Source organism: Danio rerio, chromosome 5 (assembly GCF_052040795.2).
Source record: "Danio rerio strain M-AB ecotype USA chromosome 5, GRCz13ab, whole genome shotgun sequence".
NCBI classification, from domain to species: domain Eukaryota; kingdom Metazoa; phylum Chordata; class Actinopteri; order Cypriniformes; family Danionidae; genus Danio; species Danio rerio.
Genome location: NC_141025.1, coordinates 48,918,366 through 48,936,225, shown reverse-complemented (window position 1 = coordinate 48,936,225; position 17,860 = coordinate 48,918,366). Strand labels below are relative to the sequence as shown.

The following is a 17,860-nucleotide window of genomic DNA, read 5'->3' as shown; positions in this document are numbered from 1 at the left end:
TTGTGATATTGCCTGCAGGTCTCCACATGAACTTCCACCCAGTTCAAAGTCAAAGTGTGGAGATGTTTCCTTAAGAAACAGTTTCTACAGTACCTTGCTTTCATCAGTGGAACCCCATGTAGTTTCTGATCTTGATGTTTAAAACAGTTGTAAAAAAAAGTTGTAAAAAACTTCATCCCAGAAAATTAAAATACTCACTCAATTCATTCAGATTCATGTCGTTCCAAACCCAGGAGAAATGTGTTCATTTACAAAACACAAATGAAGATATTTTTAATAAAGTTTGAAACAATAATGTCCCTCTGCTGAAATACCACTTACCCAAAACTCAAAAGTAATTTAATACATATAATTCCAAGTGGATGGTAATAGGTAGCGCCTCGGCTGGGTCAGTTTGCATTTCTGTGTGGAAATTGCATGTTCTCCCCGTTTTGGTGTGGGTTTCCTCCAGATGCCCCAGTTTTCCCTCACAGGCCAGTAACATGCGCTATGGGTGAATTGGGTACGCTAAATTATCTGTAGTGTGTTTGTGCATGAGAGTCTATGGGTGTTTCCCAGTGGTTAGTTGCAAGGAAGGGCATCAGCTGCGTGAAACATATGCTGGATAAGTTGGCGGTTCATTCTGCTGTGGCGACCCCTGATTAATAAAGGGACAAAGCTGAACAGAAAATGAATGATTCCAAGTTTAATTAAAGTCTTGTGAAGAGACATGCTCATTTTATGTGATTAATACATTATGTTAAATTAGCTGACAAAGTACTTGAACTTAAAAAGAACCTGAAACATGCTTTACATTTCTTGAATAAACATCATTGGTTTTGTTATACATGGAGACATTATTTCCTTTTACAGTATTTCTATGATGAGTCAGTCGGCAATAGAGGTGAGGATCCACATGCAGTTTATTAAAGAATCGTCAGCTTCCAGCTGTGTATATGTAAACAACTTGAACTTCTGAAATACATATTGTGGTAGACGTGTATTTCGTATTTCTCTAGTTATCTGCAAATACTCGATTGCTGGTGATTGTGATAATTTCATTGTATTCATTCATTCATATATATATGCAAAATTAGCCTTGTGAAAAAGAGTAAGAATAAAATAACGTTTCAAAAGCAGTGACGCATTAGGTAGTTCTGTTGCCTCACAGCAAGAAGGTTGCTGGTTCGAGCCTCAGCTGGGTCAGTTGGCATTTCTGTGTGGAGTTTGCATGTTCTCCCTGCGTTCGCCTGGGTTTCCTCCGGGTGCTCTGGTTTCCCCCACAGTCCAAAAACATGTGGTACAAGTGAATCCGCTGCGTAAATAACATGCTGGATAAGTTAGCGGTTCATTCCACTGTGGCGACCCCGGATTAATAAAGGGACTAAGCTAAAAAGAAAATGAATGAATGAATGAATGAATGTTCCGTGTGCTCTGGTTTTTCATGTGGTACAGGTGAATTGGGTAAGCTAAAATTGTTCATAGTGTATGTGTGTGAATGAGAGTGTTTGGGCCCTATCATACACCCAGCGCAATGTGGCGCAAGGAGCGACGCAATTGTTGTTTGCTTGTTTCAGCTTGGTGCTCGAGTTGTTTTGACGTTTTGCACAACGCTGTGTAAATATATATATATATATATATATATATATATATATATATATATATATATATATATATATATATAAATATATATATATATATATATATATTTTTTTCTTTTTTCTTTTTTCTGGAAAACAAAAATATTATTTGTTTTATTTCAGAGTACAAGCAGTTTAAAAAAAAAATTAAACCCCATTTTATAAAATACCTTGCCTAATTACTCTAATCTGGGTAGTTAACCTATTTAACCTAGTTAAGATTTAAATTTGAGCTTTATAAATGTGTCTGGAAAAAATATGTAGTACAATAATATTTACCATCATCATGGCAAAGATAAAATAAATCCATTATTAGAAATTAGTTATTAAAACTATTATGTTTAGAAATGTGCTGAAAAAAATATTCTCTCCATTAGACAGTAATTGGGGAAAAAATTAACAGGGGGCTAATAATTCAAGGGGGGGGGGGATAATTCTGACTGTATCATGTTTTACTATATATGTATTACATAATATGTAAAATAAAAATGTATTACTACTATAAATAGCATGTGGATATATATATATATATATATATATATATATATATATATATATATATATATATAATTTTTATAGGTTTAAACTAAATATTTTAATTATGTTTATGTACAACTCAAAAATAAACAAATATGAAGCATCACAACTTGAGCCAGTCCATGAACAGTATGACGAAATTATGATTTGTAGATTTTTTTTTTCTTTTCGCTATCACCACTCATCTATGTAGTTTGAATTTACATGCGCGAGGTTACCATAGAATTGTAAGTTACTTGATGCCACTTACATATATATATATATATATATATATATATATATATATATATATATATATATATATATATATATATATATATATATATATATACCCTATATATACTTCCAATTGCCCTTTAAAAAAAGCATTTGCAAAAATGAAAAAAAAATAAAAAATCTGAATTGCCACTTTGCTGACAAAAAGGTTCCTCACCCCTGATTTAGACAGTAGTCTAATTTCTCAGATTCATAACTGAGCCATGCCATTTTTAAATTAGATTTTTACTTCAAGACACCTAGTAGCCTTTTTTTCTATATAATCAGTTTATCATCAAATAATAGCATAATATAATAATACAAAAAATGACACTACATTTTCTAAACAGTTGTTCATCTACCACTGGCTTTTGTGGCCCTAATGAGTCCACACTGATTGTGTCAATCCTGATACTCTGCACCATTTCCATAGCAACACAACACACAGTGATTGATGACTTTAGACTTGTTATTACATGTAAATGTTTAATTAGGCAGTGAAGTTAACCAAACAATCAGTTAACTGTTACGCCGGATGTTCAGCTGCAGAGAGACGTGCCACGGGGAAAGTGCTGGATTTGTTTTTTATTGACCGGAACTGCTGATGTTGCTCCCTGTGGCCCTCTTAATGCACCATGGTTTTCTTTTAGAGTATGGACAGCCCCAAACCAGACAGTGACTGATAACATCAGTTACCTCTGCGATTGCAGTGGAAAATCTGATCTGTGCTGCTGGTTGGCAAAAAATGAATTTAGCTTGCTATGAATGACTGTTATGACAATACCAACAAGTCCAACTGAACATAGATTTCTGCATCTTGCTGCTTCACAGATAGTATCTGTTGATGCTTCATGCCACAGAGGTAGATTTTACTCTCTAATGCAGTTTTGTTCTGTCTCACCTACCACAAGCCCTTTTACAAGAGAAATAATATGCTCATCTAGTGAGTTAATAAAGGCTTACAGCAGTCAGGTTTAGTTGCCTGAAGTCAGCCATGTTTGTCCTATAATTGTCACTGGCTTCATTTTATTCATCTGTGTAATCAAAGTATGGCCTTACAGCTTAACATAACACCTTTTTTTTTCATTCTGTCATTTTCAAAAGTCTCCACATGTGGCTGTAAATGTATGTTAATGTGCTGCAGTTTCTTGACCTATTAAATTTGAACACAGTTCCACAATACAAATGTAACTGTAGTACATATGTGTATAAATTTCAGGAGGACAGAATGGATTTCAATTTGAGTGATAATAATCAAGAACACATTAGAAGAACTTATACTACCAGGCTATGTTTGTTACTGGTTGGCTGATGGAATTATTGTCTAGAAATCACACAAGTGAAATCTTGACTGTATTATAGTATCACTGTGCATTATATATCACTGTGCTGAATGCTTTGGTATGCAAAAGGTCCTTGAAGTTTACAACTACAAAAAATTGTCAATTTAAAGTAAGTACACATACCAGCAGAATTCAACGCAACACAATGTTTTCACTTTCCCTTTCACCAAATCAAACCTTAAGGCTTTCAGAAAATAACACTAATATTAAAATGGATGGATAGTGTAATGAGTCAAGGACAACAGTGTTGAGGATCCACATGCAGCTTTATTAAACAGAATATTATGGTGACCTGAAAGTGCAAAACAACATTACAAAGTGTGAAATACTTTTATGAAGCTCAAGACAAATTTACAATTTGGAAAACCCTTTTGCCTACCATAAGACATAGGAAACACGATTTTACCAAGGATAAAATTTTCATTTTAGAAAAAAATAAATAAATAAATAACAAGACACAAAACACTTTTACCAGTTCCAAAACAACTTTACAATGATCATTTTTTTTAAGGAAAGGGAATGTACCACACACCAGAAAATATGAGCGTGTGTGTGACTTTGTAGACACAGGTTAACACGAGTCTAAAACTATTAAAAAAAACTGCAATAAAACATTGTTTTGTCATGTAGACACATGTAAACGTGAGTACATGGAAACATGTTAATACAAGTTTACAACCCAGCATATGTTGACTGCTAAAGATTTTAAAACTGACTTCAACATATAGTCCTGAATAGCTTAGTTAGATAGGTTGATTGATACTCAAGCTAAACTTTTTGACTTGGGTTCGAATCCCGTTGATGACATGTCAATTATAATTATTTATTTACATTTATTTTGGTTATATACTGTTCTGCCACACAAATATTAAAATCAAAATGTTTACAATGACAATGACACCAAGTTATAGGATGTAAGGTGTATATATAATGCCCATATACTCAGTCTTAATAAGCTACAGCTTTGTGTTTGGAATTAAGTAGGGGGATATTGGCCCGGTGTGTAAGTGAAGTGCACGATGTGATATGTAGTTTGTTAAACTGACAAATGAGTAGTTTAGCAATCTGCAAATGCTGGATCGCTGGTGATAACAACAGATGGATGGGAAAGCTACAATACCAACCCAAGCTTATTGGAGAAACCTGCCTAGGGCAATATTTTTGGGCTAATACGTTTAGATTTTTCTGTGTATTTATTAAATAATAATAATAATAATAATAATAATAATAATAATAATAATAATAATAATAATAATAATAATAATTCCTAAATACTATTGACCTCAACTATTTAAATGGTTGTTTATACAATGCTAATAGTTTGTTTAATAGAAAAAATATGATTTATGAGACATTCAGTACATGGATTTGTAAACATATTATCACACTGTTTATCACACAACAACACATTATTGAAAGATCATTTTAATCGTTTTCCTCATGTATAAACACCTCTCTGCAAGTTAAATATCTTCACACATGTCCCTGCAAGAGATAATGGTGACAGCTGTTTACTTCACATCATCAATCACCTCGGCTCAGTGCTAAGATGGTTCCTGTGGGCAGCAGGTTAACAGTACAAGATGCCAGCAAACAAGCACACATACACTTGTAGATCTAAGCTCTTGCCTGGTACAAGCTACTTATGGCATTATTCGTTCTATCAACATATGAATTCCTTCTGACAAATTAAAAGCATTTCATAGACAATGCAAGCATGGGGTATGAAGTGCAGTCACATTACTGGGAACTAATTGGGAAGCGTGTTCGACCGTTGCAATACGTGCAAGTAATGATCCATAAGGAAGGGGCTCAGTAGGTGTGGATATGGTTGAATGTCCCTGGCTCTTCCCAGATACCCTGTTGTGAAAGTCTGTCACAACAGACGGTGATTACGGAGATGAACCGGCCCTTTCATCCAAAAAAAAAACCAAACAGTCCCTTATTTCTTTTTGACTTTGGAAAATCCACATGAACATTACTTTCAATGTGTGACAACAGAATAGTAATATATCCATTACCTTCAATAGATTTTGTATGCCTTAAAACTAGCACATGTCTGTATGTGACAGGATATGTTGTGATGAGTCTGTGGTAGAACTGTAATGATCTGTGCAATGATTGCTGTAGCTGATAAATTGTGGTCTGCAAGAAGTAAAACACATTTACAGTTTGCAAGAAATTTTGTTTTAAAATGGTGAATTTAAAGGTCAACATGTAATAATGTATTTTTTTCCACACAAAATAATACCCATAGCTTTATAAAATTAGTGTTCTAATGATGTTCTTAGTAACTTTCTGAGATTTGATTTTTTTTGTATGTTTTTTATGACTTCATATATGAAAACTATTTATTCTGGATTTATTAGATATTGATTTGTGTAAATAATAATGGAATATTTTTGTTGTTTTATTCTATAAAAGTTAAAACTTTATTACAAATTTCATTTTTTATTTCTTAAAATTTAACTTTCAACGTCTCAAACAATGTGTTTTAGTATTTCATCACCCTGTAAGTTGCCCTGAATAACAATTATTGTACTTTTGGAATTAAAAATCAGGATTATTTTTAGGATTCAGGACTACCACATTATTATTATATTTTTCCTTTTCTTTTTATTTAAGTTTAAACATTGTGTTGTCTGTTAACATAGAACTTTCTAAAAAAGTTGCTGTGTCTGTTATTGTTTTTTTTAAGGTGCATGAATGTAGCATACACAGATTTTTCACCTTTCAATTGATATAGGAGGAAAAAAAGGCAAGGCAAGAAAAGTGAATGCTGTAAACAATCTGGCCTGTTAAATCCTGACAGCGGGCCTGACGAGCTGCTTGCCTCAAGACCATTCAATAACCAAGATGGGAACAATTCCAGTTGTCCGTCTTCAGCAGGGAAGCCATTACAAGTTTTGTCTTGTTGGCTTTACAATATATTCCGGTCGTGGCCTATAAATCAAGGTCACACAAGGCAGCCTTTCACACAGCATGATGCCTCGGATGAAACACTTTCTGTGCTTCTGCGTAAACAAACTACAAGACCCTTTATCTTTCTCTTGCCCGTTATCTCGATGCTCTCTCTTTTGCTTGTGCAAAATACAGTAACGAAAAAATAAATAAATAAATAAACAAATAACACAGTAAATACTAAATAAGCCAAGTGTTGTTTTGATTGTCAATTATTCAGAAAAGCAAGGTGTTACATGCAATTACTAATAGGATAAAAACAAGAGGAAATCAACCAGCAGCTTGTTTGTTCATTATTCCGTCTGTTGATGACCTTAATTAAAGTACTGTCAGAACAATTACAAAAGATAGAACTAAAAAAATTACAGACTTTGTAGTCTATTTCATGCTATGTTAAAAATATTCATAGGCCAGCTTCCAATTAAAAGAGGTAGTTCAGGGAGGCTGGGATCAGTTTTTTGGAACTAAAGAACAAAATTTACATACCAAAAAAGACTACGAAGAGCCGAGGTGCATTCCCTCAAGTCTCATGTGGATTGTGAGGCCTTTGGATAATTAGAAGCTACTAATCAATGTTCAGGATTTGTCTTTGTTGTGCAGCAGCTACATAACATAGCAAAGGCAAAAGAAAAATACTATATATATATATACAAACACACACACACACACACACACACACACACACACACACACACACACACACACACACACACACACACACACACAGTTAAAATTAGAAATTAGAATTAGAATTATTAGAAATTAAAATTAAAATTAGAATTATTTTACTCCTTTAATTTTTTTTATATTTCCAAAATTAAACAGAACAAACAGAACAATAAATTTTTTGATAATATTTTTTCTTCTGTAGAAAGTCTTATTTGTTATATATATATATATATATATATATATATATATATATATATATATATATATATATATATATATATATATTTTACTTTATTGAGATTTTTTTTCTTCGTTTCAACCCCCCCCCAACATTCTTCAGAATATCATGTTATCAAGAACCACTTGAGTGTAAGTAACGATAATATCCTTTGTAATTTTTTATTGTAAAAATAAGTACACTAACTTCAAACCTGAGTTAATTTAATAAATTCATTGGAAATGATTGTCTATATATACCCAAGTGTCTTTGAAGCACAGTCTTAAAAACAACCCTTGATAAAACATTAACAACACACCAACATGTATTTTTTTATATTTTTACATTAATGAAGCATTTATTAGCAGCTACACAATTACTGACTTTAATATAGACAAAAATATAAAATAAAAGAAAAGACAAGTTGCAGAGCTTGTGATCACCCTAAGATGTCACCACATATTCCTTTAACTACTCATCCACACTACATATCCCATAATCTTCTGCATCTCACATCTGATGCACATTTACCAGACACTGATGACACAGACACCTGCAGCCAATTTACACACATATATAAGCACCTCAGCACTCTCAATCAATATGGAGTCTTGCTTCAGTTTATGTTTCAGAGTTATATTTCAGAGTGGTTTCCCTGTTCCTTGCCTCTTTCGTGTTTTGATCTTGGACACTTTCATGCTTTTGATTGTTTGCTGCCTCCTTTGACCTATTGCATGCATTTTGGATTACCCGCTTGCAATGTTGTTTGCACCTGTTTGACTCTTGACTGTTCGACCATTCTCAACAAAGCTGCATTTGGATCCTCTACTCCATGTGTAGGCTCTTGTAAGTAGCAACATTTTTTGAAGGTTTCTGTGTTTTATCTTTATTCCCTTTCACATAACTATACTAGTAAATTTATGTAAAATTAAAATTTGAATCTTTGAACTGCATTTTATCATGTATTCATGATATTCTTTAAACATGTTGTTATTGACTTTCACAAATAAGTTTTAAAAGTTGTCTGTTTGCATGATCTCTTCACAACAATTTACCAGTACTTTCTATTCTACAGCAAAATGGAAACCACCAAAGTTAAACCGAACAGGACTGCTTGACTCCAACAGAACGATAAATAAAGTTAAACAGGTTAGTAGTATGTGAAGCTGATGGTGCTGTTTGTGGAGTTGTTTAATCATCCTTTGGGTAACTCTAATATGTTTAAAGTAGCGCTGTCAAAATTAATTTGAAATAATTAACACGTTAAAAAAATTAACGCAATTAACGCAGTTGCAAGTTTTTTTTTTTTACTTCCTATTGTGGTGGACGTGTGTTCAACATGCAAAGAAACATGGATAAGATCAAGGAAGCACTTTTTAAAGGCAAGTTTCAGTATAAAATAATTAATGTCGCATCTCCAGGCTATCCAGGGCGATCATGCGTGTTGAATTTGAAGGGAGTCTCTGGCGCGTTGTGTGTGTTTGTGTCAGGGGTTGAGTGAGTGACGTACTGAGTAGGGGCGTGTGCGCGCGAGACGTACATGAAGAGCAGTGGGGGTGAGTAGCGCGCAATGTCCCTGAAGAGCGGTAGGTGCAGGGGCTGACTATGGCGAGACTGTCTCCTTCGTTCGGTTATCCGTGGCACTATCCACTCGCCATAGTGGCCTGACGGTCAGTCTGGCCTGCCGCCGTGCCGTCGATTACCTCACCTCGACATGCCATAGGCTGCTTGCAGCTTGATGGACACTTCAAATCACGAATCAGGCGAGCACGATTACCATAAGGTCCAATCATTTCAGTGACGTAGCTATTTGCATATAACTTATGATACTTGCTAAAATTTTAGTCAGGCAAAAACACGGAATGTAAACAGAAAGGAGGAGCAGAGAGGGAGTGCATAAAAAGAAGAAAAGCCCTGGCTATGGAAGCCGAAAAAGGCTGCACAATCACAACTACGTTTGCGACCAAGGGAGCAGGTTGGTCAGAACACAGCACATTTACAGTTGAAGTCAGAGTTAGCATCCCTGAATTATTAGCACCCCTGAATTATCAGCCCCCCTGTTTATTTTTTTCCCTATTTTCTTTTGAACGGAGAGAAGATTTTTACAACAAATTTCTAAACACAAGTTTTAATAACAAATTTTTTAATAACTGATTTATTTTATCTTTGCCATGATGACAGTAAATGATATTTTACTAGATATTTTTCAAGACACTTCTATACAGCTTAAAGTGACATTTTAAAGGCTTCACTAGGTTAATTAGGTTAACTAGGCAGGTTAGGGTAATTAAGCAAGTTATTGTGTAATGATGGTTTGTTCTGTAGACTATCAGAAAAAAATTATAGCTTAAAGGGGCTAATAATATTGACCTTAAAATGGCTTAAATTAATAACTGCTTTTTATTCTAGCTGAAATAAAACAAATAAGACTTTCTCCAGAAGAAAAAGAATATTATCAGACATACTGTGAAAATAATTCTGACTTCAATTGTGATATAATCATTTGGTAGATTTACGGGAGATTATCATTTTTTTGCGGGCATCCAGGAGTCTGTGCATTTGCGAATACTCCCGCAACTTCTGGGAGACTTAGGATGTCTGGACTAGACTGTCTTACCAACTGGATGAATGTAAAGAGAGACTGAGTAAAAAAGTTTCTACTTTATAATTGATGTTCTCAACTCACAGCAATACAACTTTACAATGAGTACAATTGTTTGTATTGAACACTTTATTGTTATTATTAATTTCCATTTTCCATATCTGCAATGCCTCTATTTTGGCATTTTTTTGCAGTCCACTTAGAATCCAACATGGAAATCAATGTTTTCTTTATTGGCATTGATTGTTTTGAAATTCAAATGGCATTAACATGCCTGTGTTTTATTTCTGTAATAATTATGCCTGTCAAGCAGGATCTTGATGGTTTATTGTGTGTATGTTGTTTACATGATAAAATCTGTAACAAGTTAAACAAACATTTGAAAAAAAAAAAACAATTATATTTAGAATTTAAATAGTTTTTGTTTTGCTTTTACATTAATTTTACATTTGAATAGCCAAAACTACACTTTCAGTATCTTGAATGCAATTAATTGCGATTAATTAAAAAAAAAAAAGTGCGATTAATTAGTTAATTTTTTTTAGTTAATTTTTTTTTTTTTGAAGGCTTTGGTTAAAATATGTGACTTATAGGGGTGGTCCACTATGATATTATATTTTAAACTTTAGTTGATGTGTAATGTAGCTGTGTGAACAAACAGCAAGTCTGAATGTAAAAAAAAAAAAAAGAGCTCAAAGTTCAATGCAAAGGGAGACCTTGGTTTTTACAGAGTTAGCTTAGCAAAGCCTACAATGAACAAATTTTGAGCACTACAAAAAATACTTCCGGCCCTTGTGAGATCACGAAGGTTATTTTACCATGTGCACACTGCGCAGCTTAGGGCCATGGCCAGAGACGCTGTAATGTTATAGCAGAGTAGAGCTAAAATACGTCCAAATGCTGCTGTTTCCACAGAGTCTCATCTGTTTCTGTATTTGGGCTTCCAAAGGACATAACACAAAGACAGAAGTGCTTACAGTTCAATATTAATCATGTTCAAGATAATTACAAACTGTAAGTGTTTTTATTTGTTAAAATTGATCATGACATGTACAGTGTCTAGTGTTAATGGTATGCTGTAGCAACAATGTAAACAACAGGAAAAGCTGTTTTGCACCGCAAACAATTTAGCTACAAATTCATATTTATCAGTCAAACTTCTGTAAACATACACACTTCACCAGCGCGTTCGTGTCTCTCTGTGTGTGCGCGACTTGCATTGATTCTCTTTAGGCAGCTTTTCCATGCGTTTTACATCTCAGATAATGAAGTCACAAAAGATATGTGGATGATTCATATTACTTACACGAGCATATTCCGGATAAATGTGAAAGACGTCGTGTTGCGCGTTGAGTTAAACAAATACTCGATAGCTCTAACTCATGGTAGCAGCAGAAAAAATAAATCAAGGCTCACACAGGTCGCATACCACATCTTGTGCTTTATTCTTCTGTCACGATATATTACAGAAAATAAAAAGAAAGTCCCGCGCACATGCACTTGTTACAGAAAGTTCACACATTCACACAGACACACACACAATGGCAATCTCTCTTAAAGGAGCCGCACCCCATTTTCACTCGTTACAGACACTTGTCAGGTTTTATTTAAGAGAGCAGGCAGGAGATTGACTGGCTGTTTACTCAGCAGAAAAGCGCAGGCTTGTTATGTTTCTTATGAACACAACCAAGCTTTAAAATGACATTCTGGACCACCCCTTTAAAGTTGTAGTGTGTCAGTTTGACACCCAGTGGTTGAAGTAGGTATTGCACTGTTGGTTTAAAGCACATTTTTACTCTGTTCCCCTCTCTAATGACTGCATAGCAAGTGCAGGTTGCCAGATTGACAACACCAATAGGAGCATGCCTGACTACCGAGCCTAAAGGCTGATTTTATTCATGTTATAACTTAAACCAGCATCATGTGGTAGGAGTATTTTCTATATTAAAATGAGTTTTTGTCCAAACCAAACCTTATATTTATAATTTACAAACAGCTTCTATGTCTTCCAGCTGAACAACAGAAAACTCATGTGCTTTATTCAGTGTTAAATGCTAATAATGTGAGTTGGAATGCCATTTTGCATGACATTTATTGCCATACTACTGAAAGCAGCAGCAGATAGTTCACCTCAGATCTTCAAAACAAAATAAATAGTTTGACATTTAACTGTAACTGACTTACTACAAGTCAACACGTATCAGTGATTTGACATACATTTAATAATGTTAAAGAGGTTTAATGTGGATTAATTGTGTAAACCTTACTATTTCTATGAAGTTGTTTCGCCTGGTGCAAACAGCCAAGTTGCTTGTCACTGCAAATCTTGTCAAGTAGAATGTTGTTAGGACATAGGATTACAATGTAACCTGCTCACCTAATTATTTGCTAATTAATAACCACCTCATGAGAAACTCTTGTCTCATTTTGGAGGCTGCTACTGTCCACCAGAGGTTGTATTTTTGGTTGCAGACGCAAACTTTGAGAGTCTTCCTGAGTGAATGGATCAAATATGCGGTTTTCCACAAAGGTAACCCGGGTTGCTTAAATATAATTGGCTAAACTGGCATTGAGCAGTTTAGGGACCAAAACAAAGACAGACGTTCCAACACGGAGCACACATTATAATGCATCAGAACACATTATAATGCAGAAAAACTGACTTTAGCATTGTTTGTCAGATATGAAATCACATATGATATCATGCTCCAGAAGAGTCAAAAACTTACATGCAGCACCTTTAAAGGATTTAGCTCAAACAATAACTTTAGCAAATATCATTGCTATTAATATAAAGCTATATGTGAATTCAGTGACTGATCGATTAAATAAATGTTGAAACAATTAATTTTATTTTACACAATTAATATAGTGAAGATCTGATGTTGTTTGTGTTGCTCTGTTGTGATTTAAAGGGCTTCTCATATGGTAGACACACAGTACATTTACAATGAGTGAAGCAATACTCGCTGCAACAGCAAATGAACCGATATTGCCATTAATAAAATTTCAAAATGCAGCACAAAATCAGCTTCTGTGTGGTCCATCTTTAGCCGTTTTACAAATTAATACCATAAAATTGCCATAAAATAACTGGAATTATTTTTAAAGTCATAAATAATAATAATAAAAAAAGCTATTTACTGATTATATAGCTATTAAAGCTGTTTAAAAACTATTGTGGTTTACTGAGAATGTTACAACTTCAATTGCAGAAACTAATTTTCTGGTATTTTTCAAAAGGTTATTGGTATTAATCTTTGAAATGAGCTAAAGATAGACAGAGAATCACTGATCTTATGCTGTGTACTGTTGTTGCTGCTGTGAGAATTGCTTCACTATTTGTGCATGTTTGTGTGTTGTTGATTGTTAAACTATTTGCAGGATATTTAATTTGATATTGATGATTGAGCTTCAATGATACTTGTGTATATAAAGACAACAGTGTATTTAATGCATGCTATACTGTGTGTTCATGATTTTGTCATTTGCAAATAGCTGGATTTCTTTTTTTTTTTCTTTTTTTTTGATCAAAAGAGATTGAGCTTAAAATTGTTAGCACAATTATTCAAAAATGTAATTGCAAAGCTGCTTGGCAATAAGGCTGTCAGGAGTGCTCCTCTTTCTTGCAGTCGTGAAGGGCTTAATTTCCACGTCTGACCTTAGCCTGACAATCTCATAAAAAAAGGGTTTGAATAATAAAAGCACCTCTATTTCAGAAAAAAAAATCAACTATATGAATTGCAAAATCATTTTTGTTTACGCTTTGAGCCTTCTTACCCTATTCTCTTTCTAATGTTATTCTCATGAAAGTACATCTTTTACTAAAGGCCATTAGGTCAGATTCTGACTGCAGATTATGCTGTTTAATAACTGGCCATTCAAGCAGAAAAGCAACAAAATAGCCAATTTTTATGCCGTTTAAGATGTGAAACGTATATCTGCACAGAGTTTATTAATTTTATTTTTTTATTTTTTTTTGGTTGTTGTTGTTGTTGTTGTTGTTGTTGTTGTTGTTATTATTATTAAAAGTGTCCGTCAATATTTAATTTATTACATCAGTTCATTACTGTGCAGAGCAATGTTAATGATTTGTATATAATGATACTGATGTTTATATTAAGTGCCCCTTATTGCTTTTTTTAAATGACCTTTCGTGCAGTGTGTAACACAGCTCTAAGTGAATGAAAACATCCAGAAAAGATTTAAATCTGAATGTTCATGGTGTATATAGTTATTCTCTCTAAAAAAAAGCCAACCTTCCAAATATATCTTTAGCTCTTTTAAGGTGGTCTCAGTAAAACATTGTCCACCCAATTGTGTGTACAGACCCTGAAATAAATGATAGCCCCCATCCTTAATAGTGTGTGTTATGTTTCCATCCACCTATTTTCATGCACATTTGGGAACATTTCATAGAAAATGTTCAATAGAAAGACCAAGGTGTGCATAAATGTTGAAAATAACCATAAAAATATGTATACACAAAATGGAGTAGTATAAACTTTATACAATAAGCCTTATGCACATAAACTGATGGGAACACATCATCACCTAAAAATTTATAAGGTTCTATCTGACATTTTTATCAAAATTGAGTTATTGACATTCTTAAAGGACAACTTACATTATGGGATGTTTTTTATTGTTTATTTTTATAAGTGGTTTACATTTTAAGACTTTTTATTTATAAAAAACAAATGTTAAACGCATACTGTTTGCTATGGTATGCAAAAACAATTGAAGCTCAATAACTCAAAATCATTCAGAATGCACATAGAACCTTATAATTTGAACTTATAAAATAAGTTGATGACATTTATCCAATATATTTCAGCATGCACATCAAAAGGTCTTGTGATTTTTTTTTTTTTTTTTTTTTTTTTTTTTTTTTAAGCAGATCTTGTTATAACAAAAATGATTGCAGTGTTTTCATTTAATTTGTCTTACACGGTGCAAATTATTTATTACATAAGAATAAAAAGTAATAAAAAAAATAAAAATAAAAAAACAGCCCAGTTGCTTATACAGCAAATTCCATTTTTTTATTTTTATTTTTTATTTGCCACTAGTTATCAGAAGGTAAAGATTTTATTCTACTTTTGACTTTTAGATGAAATGAAAACAGTGCTTTTTTTTTTTTTTTTTTTTTTTTTTTTTTTTTTTTTTTTACAAATGTTTTATGATAAATTTTAGTTTTGCAAATAATCTCTATTAGATTTTGCGTGATTGGATTGCATCAGCGAAGATGTTGCGTTCTGCACTAAGAGGGAATTTTATTTATTTATTTTTCTGCCTAAAGATGAGACTGTGAGGAATCAAATGGTTAAAGTTCATTTTCTCAACTATATCACAGTAAAGCCAAACCTTGTTTAGTGTTCCTGCCATTTTCATGATGACTGCAACAGTAACCTACCATGCAACATGGGATGTTATAAGGATCGGTTCCAAAGACTATAGATGTATAAATAACTTTTTCAGACCTTCACAATGACTTTGTCAATTTCCAATTTATTTAGACCAGCTTCTTCCTACAAATCACAACATGTAAGGCTGTGCATACACTGTGCCACTTTTTTGTAATTTCCATGTGATTTCAGCTTGATACAAACTCGCACTGTACAGTATGTGAAGATCGGAGGCTATGTAAGCCAAAACTCATGATTCATTTGCTCATACTACATGCAAATTTACTAAACTTAAATTATTCACGCCACATAAAGGAAATGAGTATAAAGTTTTGGTGAAAAGGAATAAATTAAAAAGTACAAAAATCATAATAAATGAATGAATGAATGAATGAATGAATGAATTAAAGAATGAATGAATGAATTAGATATTCTGCCATAAAAGCACTGTTCCAGCCTCTTCACTCTTCACCTTTGTATTACTCCGCCCACATATATTTCACTGTCAGAGAAAAGGAACATGCATCAACTATGATTGCTACGAATAACAAATAGTTGCTCAAGTATATTTAATTAAAGTTTGAAATACTGGCATGAAAAATGGAATCAGTAAAATTTACAAGTAATTAACAAATTAAAAATAGGCAACAAAATGACAAGCATACATAAGTGCAGTTTAGCTCACTTTCAAGACACCTGACTTGACAACCTGAATTTCCACCGAAGGCCTTGAAAGTACATTAAAAAGGAGTCCTTAACAAGAATGTATTTGTTTGATTTAAGTAACACTTTACACAAACCTCTCGTGTGTCAAATATCTGCATTAGTTCATTAGGAAATATGCTAGCTAATATGTACTAAAAAGAGCAGTATGATTTGTACATCTTTATACGTAGTTAAATGACATACATGTTAATGTAACAGATACATTAAAATAACAATTCAACTGTACTTCTTCAAAACATGATTTTATTGTCATGGCTTCTGTAACAGTACTATTTTATTTATTTATTTATTTATTTATGTTGTGTTATTGGTAATGTAGGTTTTGTTTCTTTAAAAATCAATTCTTCAAAACTCTGAAGTTTTTCCAAAAATTTAATAAAATGAAAGAAAAAAAACAAAACACCTTTTTTAAAATAAGTTTCGATCTAATAATACGGAACAATGGTTTCAGTGAAACAATATACCATTATTTAACATTTATAGCTCATTGTATGTCTAACCTTCATGGTTTTTAATGTACATATACACAACAATGATGGACTAAAATGTAAACCTTTTATTTCCTTTTTTTTGTGTTTTGTGCACACAACATCAACATTATCATAATAAATACTGTTCATCCCAACTCATTCTGTCTTTATGCATGCCAAGTCATTAGTTGGAAATACCAATTTGTAAAGGCATTCTACTGTATGCACCAGCACCTCTGCATAAATAAATAAACAACCAAATAAATAAATAAATAAATAAATAAATAAATAAATAAATAAATAAATAAATAAATAAATAAAATTATTCCCTCTTTTAAATGTGGACCATTCTATGGACATGCACAGTGACTAATTTCAATAATATTTAAATGGAAAGTTTGTATCTCATTAGTGTATTCATTTAAACGTTTTTTTTTTTTTTTTCTTTTTTGGTCCCACTTTACATTAGGTGGCCTTAATAACTATGTACCTACAGCCCTAATAATCTTGTATTTAAAGAGGCCATTGCAGCATATCAGCAAATCACTTACAATCCCATGAAAATGTGCTTTCTAGCTTGAAAATGTTGCAAGCCTTTTATCAAATTCATTTAACTATAGAAGACCAAGTTGTTCCGTGTGGTGTGGCTTTGCTCCACATATCCAATATGTGTCTGAAATATTTTAAAGCAGCAATATTGATTTAAACTGTAGCTAGCATGAGATTTACATTTTTAAAAAAAGCATATATAACATTGATTCACTTACTGTTTGTCCCTGTAAGAAAACATTATAAATAACTGGAAATTCGGTGACTGCAATATTAAAACATTTGCAAACAACTGGTCAGAACCAAAGTTCACAGAACTTTTTTTTTCGAGAATCCTCTCAAGCGGTGGACTTCTACATTCCGATTGCTTCTCGCCGAACTGCGTCATAGCACATTACCATAAAGTTGACTTGATTTCAACTCTTCCTCGATGCCCACACCATGCAGCGAAGATGCACCGCTCCTCACCACTTATCGCTGCTGCCTTCAGTTGAAAATGGATTA

General features: G+C 33.1%; 1 long non-coding RNA gene across 1 annotated transcript; it reads left to right on the top strand.

Moving 5' to 3' along the window:
* The first annotated feature begins 8,204 nt into the window (after positions 1 to 8,204).
* LOC147844360 (uncharacterized) lies at positions 8,205 to 17,817 on the top strand. The gene is made up of 3 exons (XR_015491724.1): positions 8,205 to 8,447; positions 8,677 to 8,750; positions 17,688 to 17,817. It is a non-coding gene; the product is annotated as an uncharacterized LOC147844360 (long non-coding RNA).
* The last annotated feature ends 43 nt before the right edge of the window (positions 17,818 to 17,860 follow it).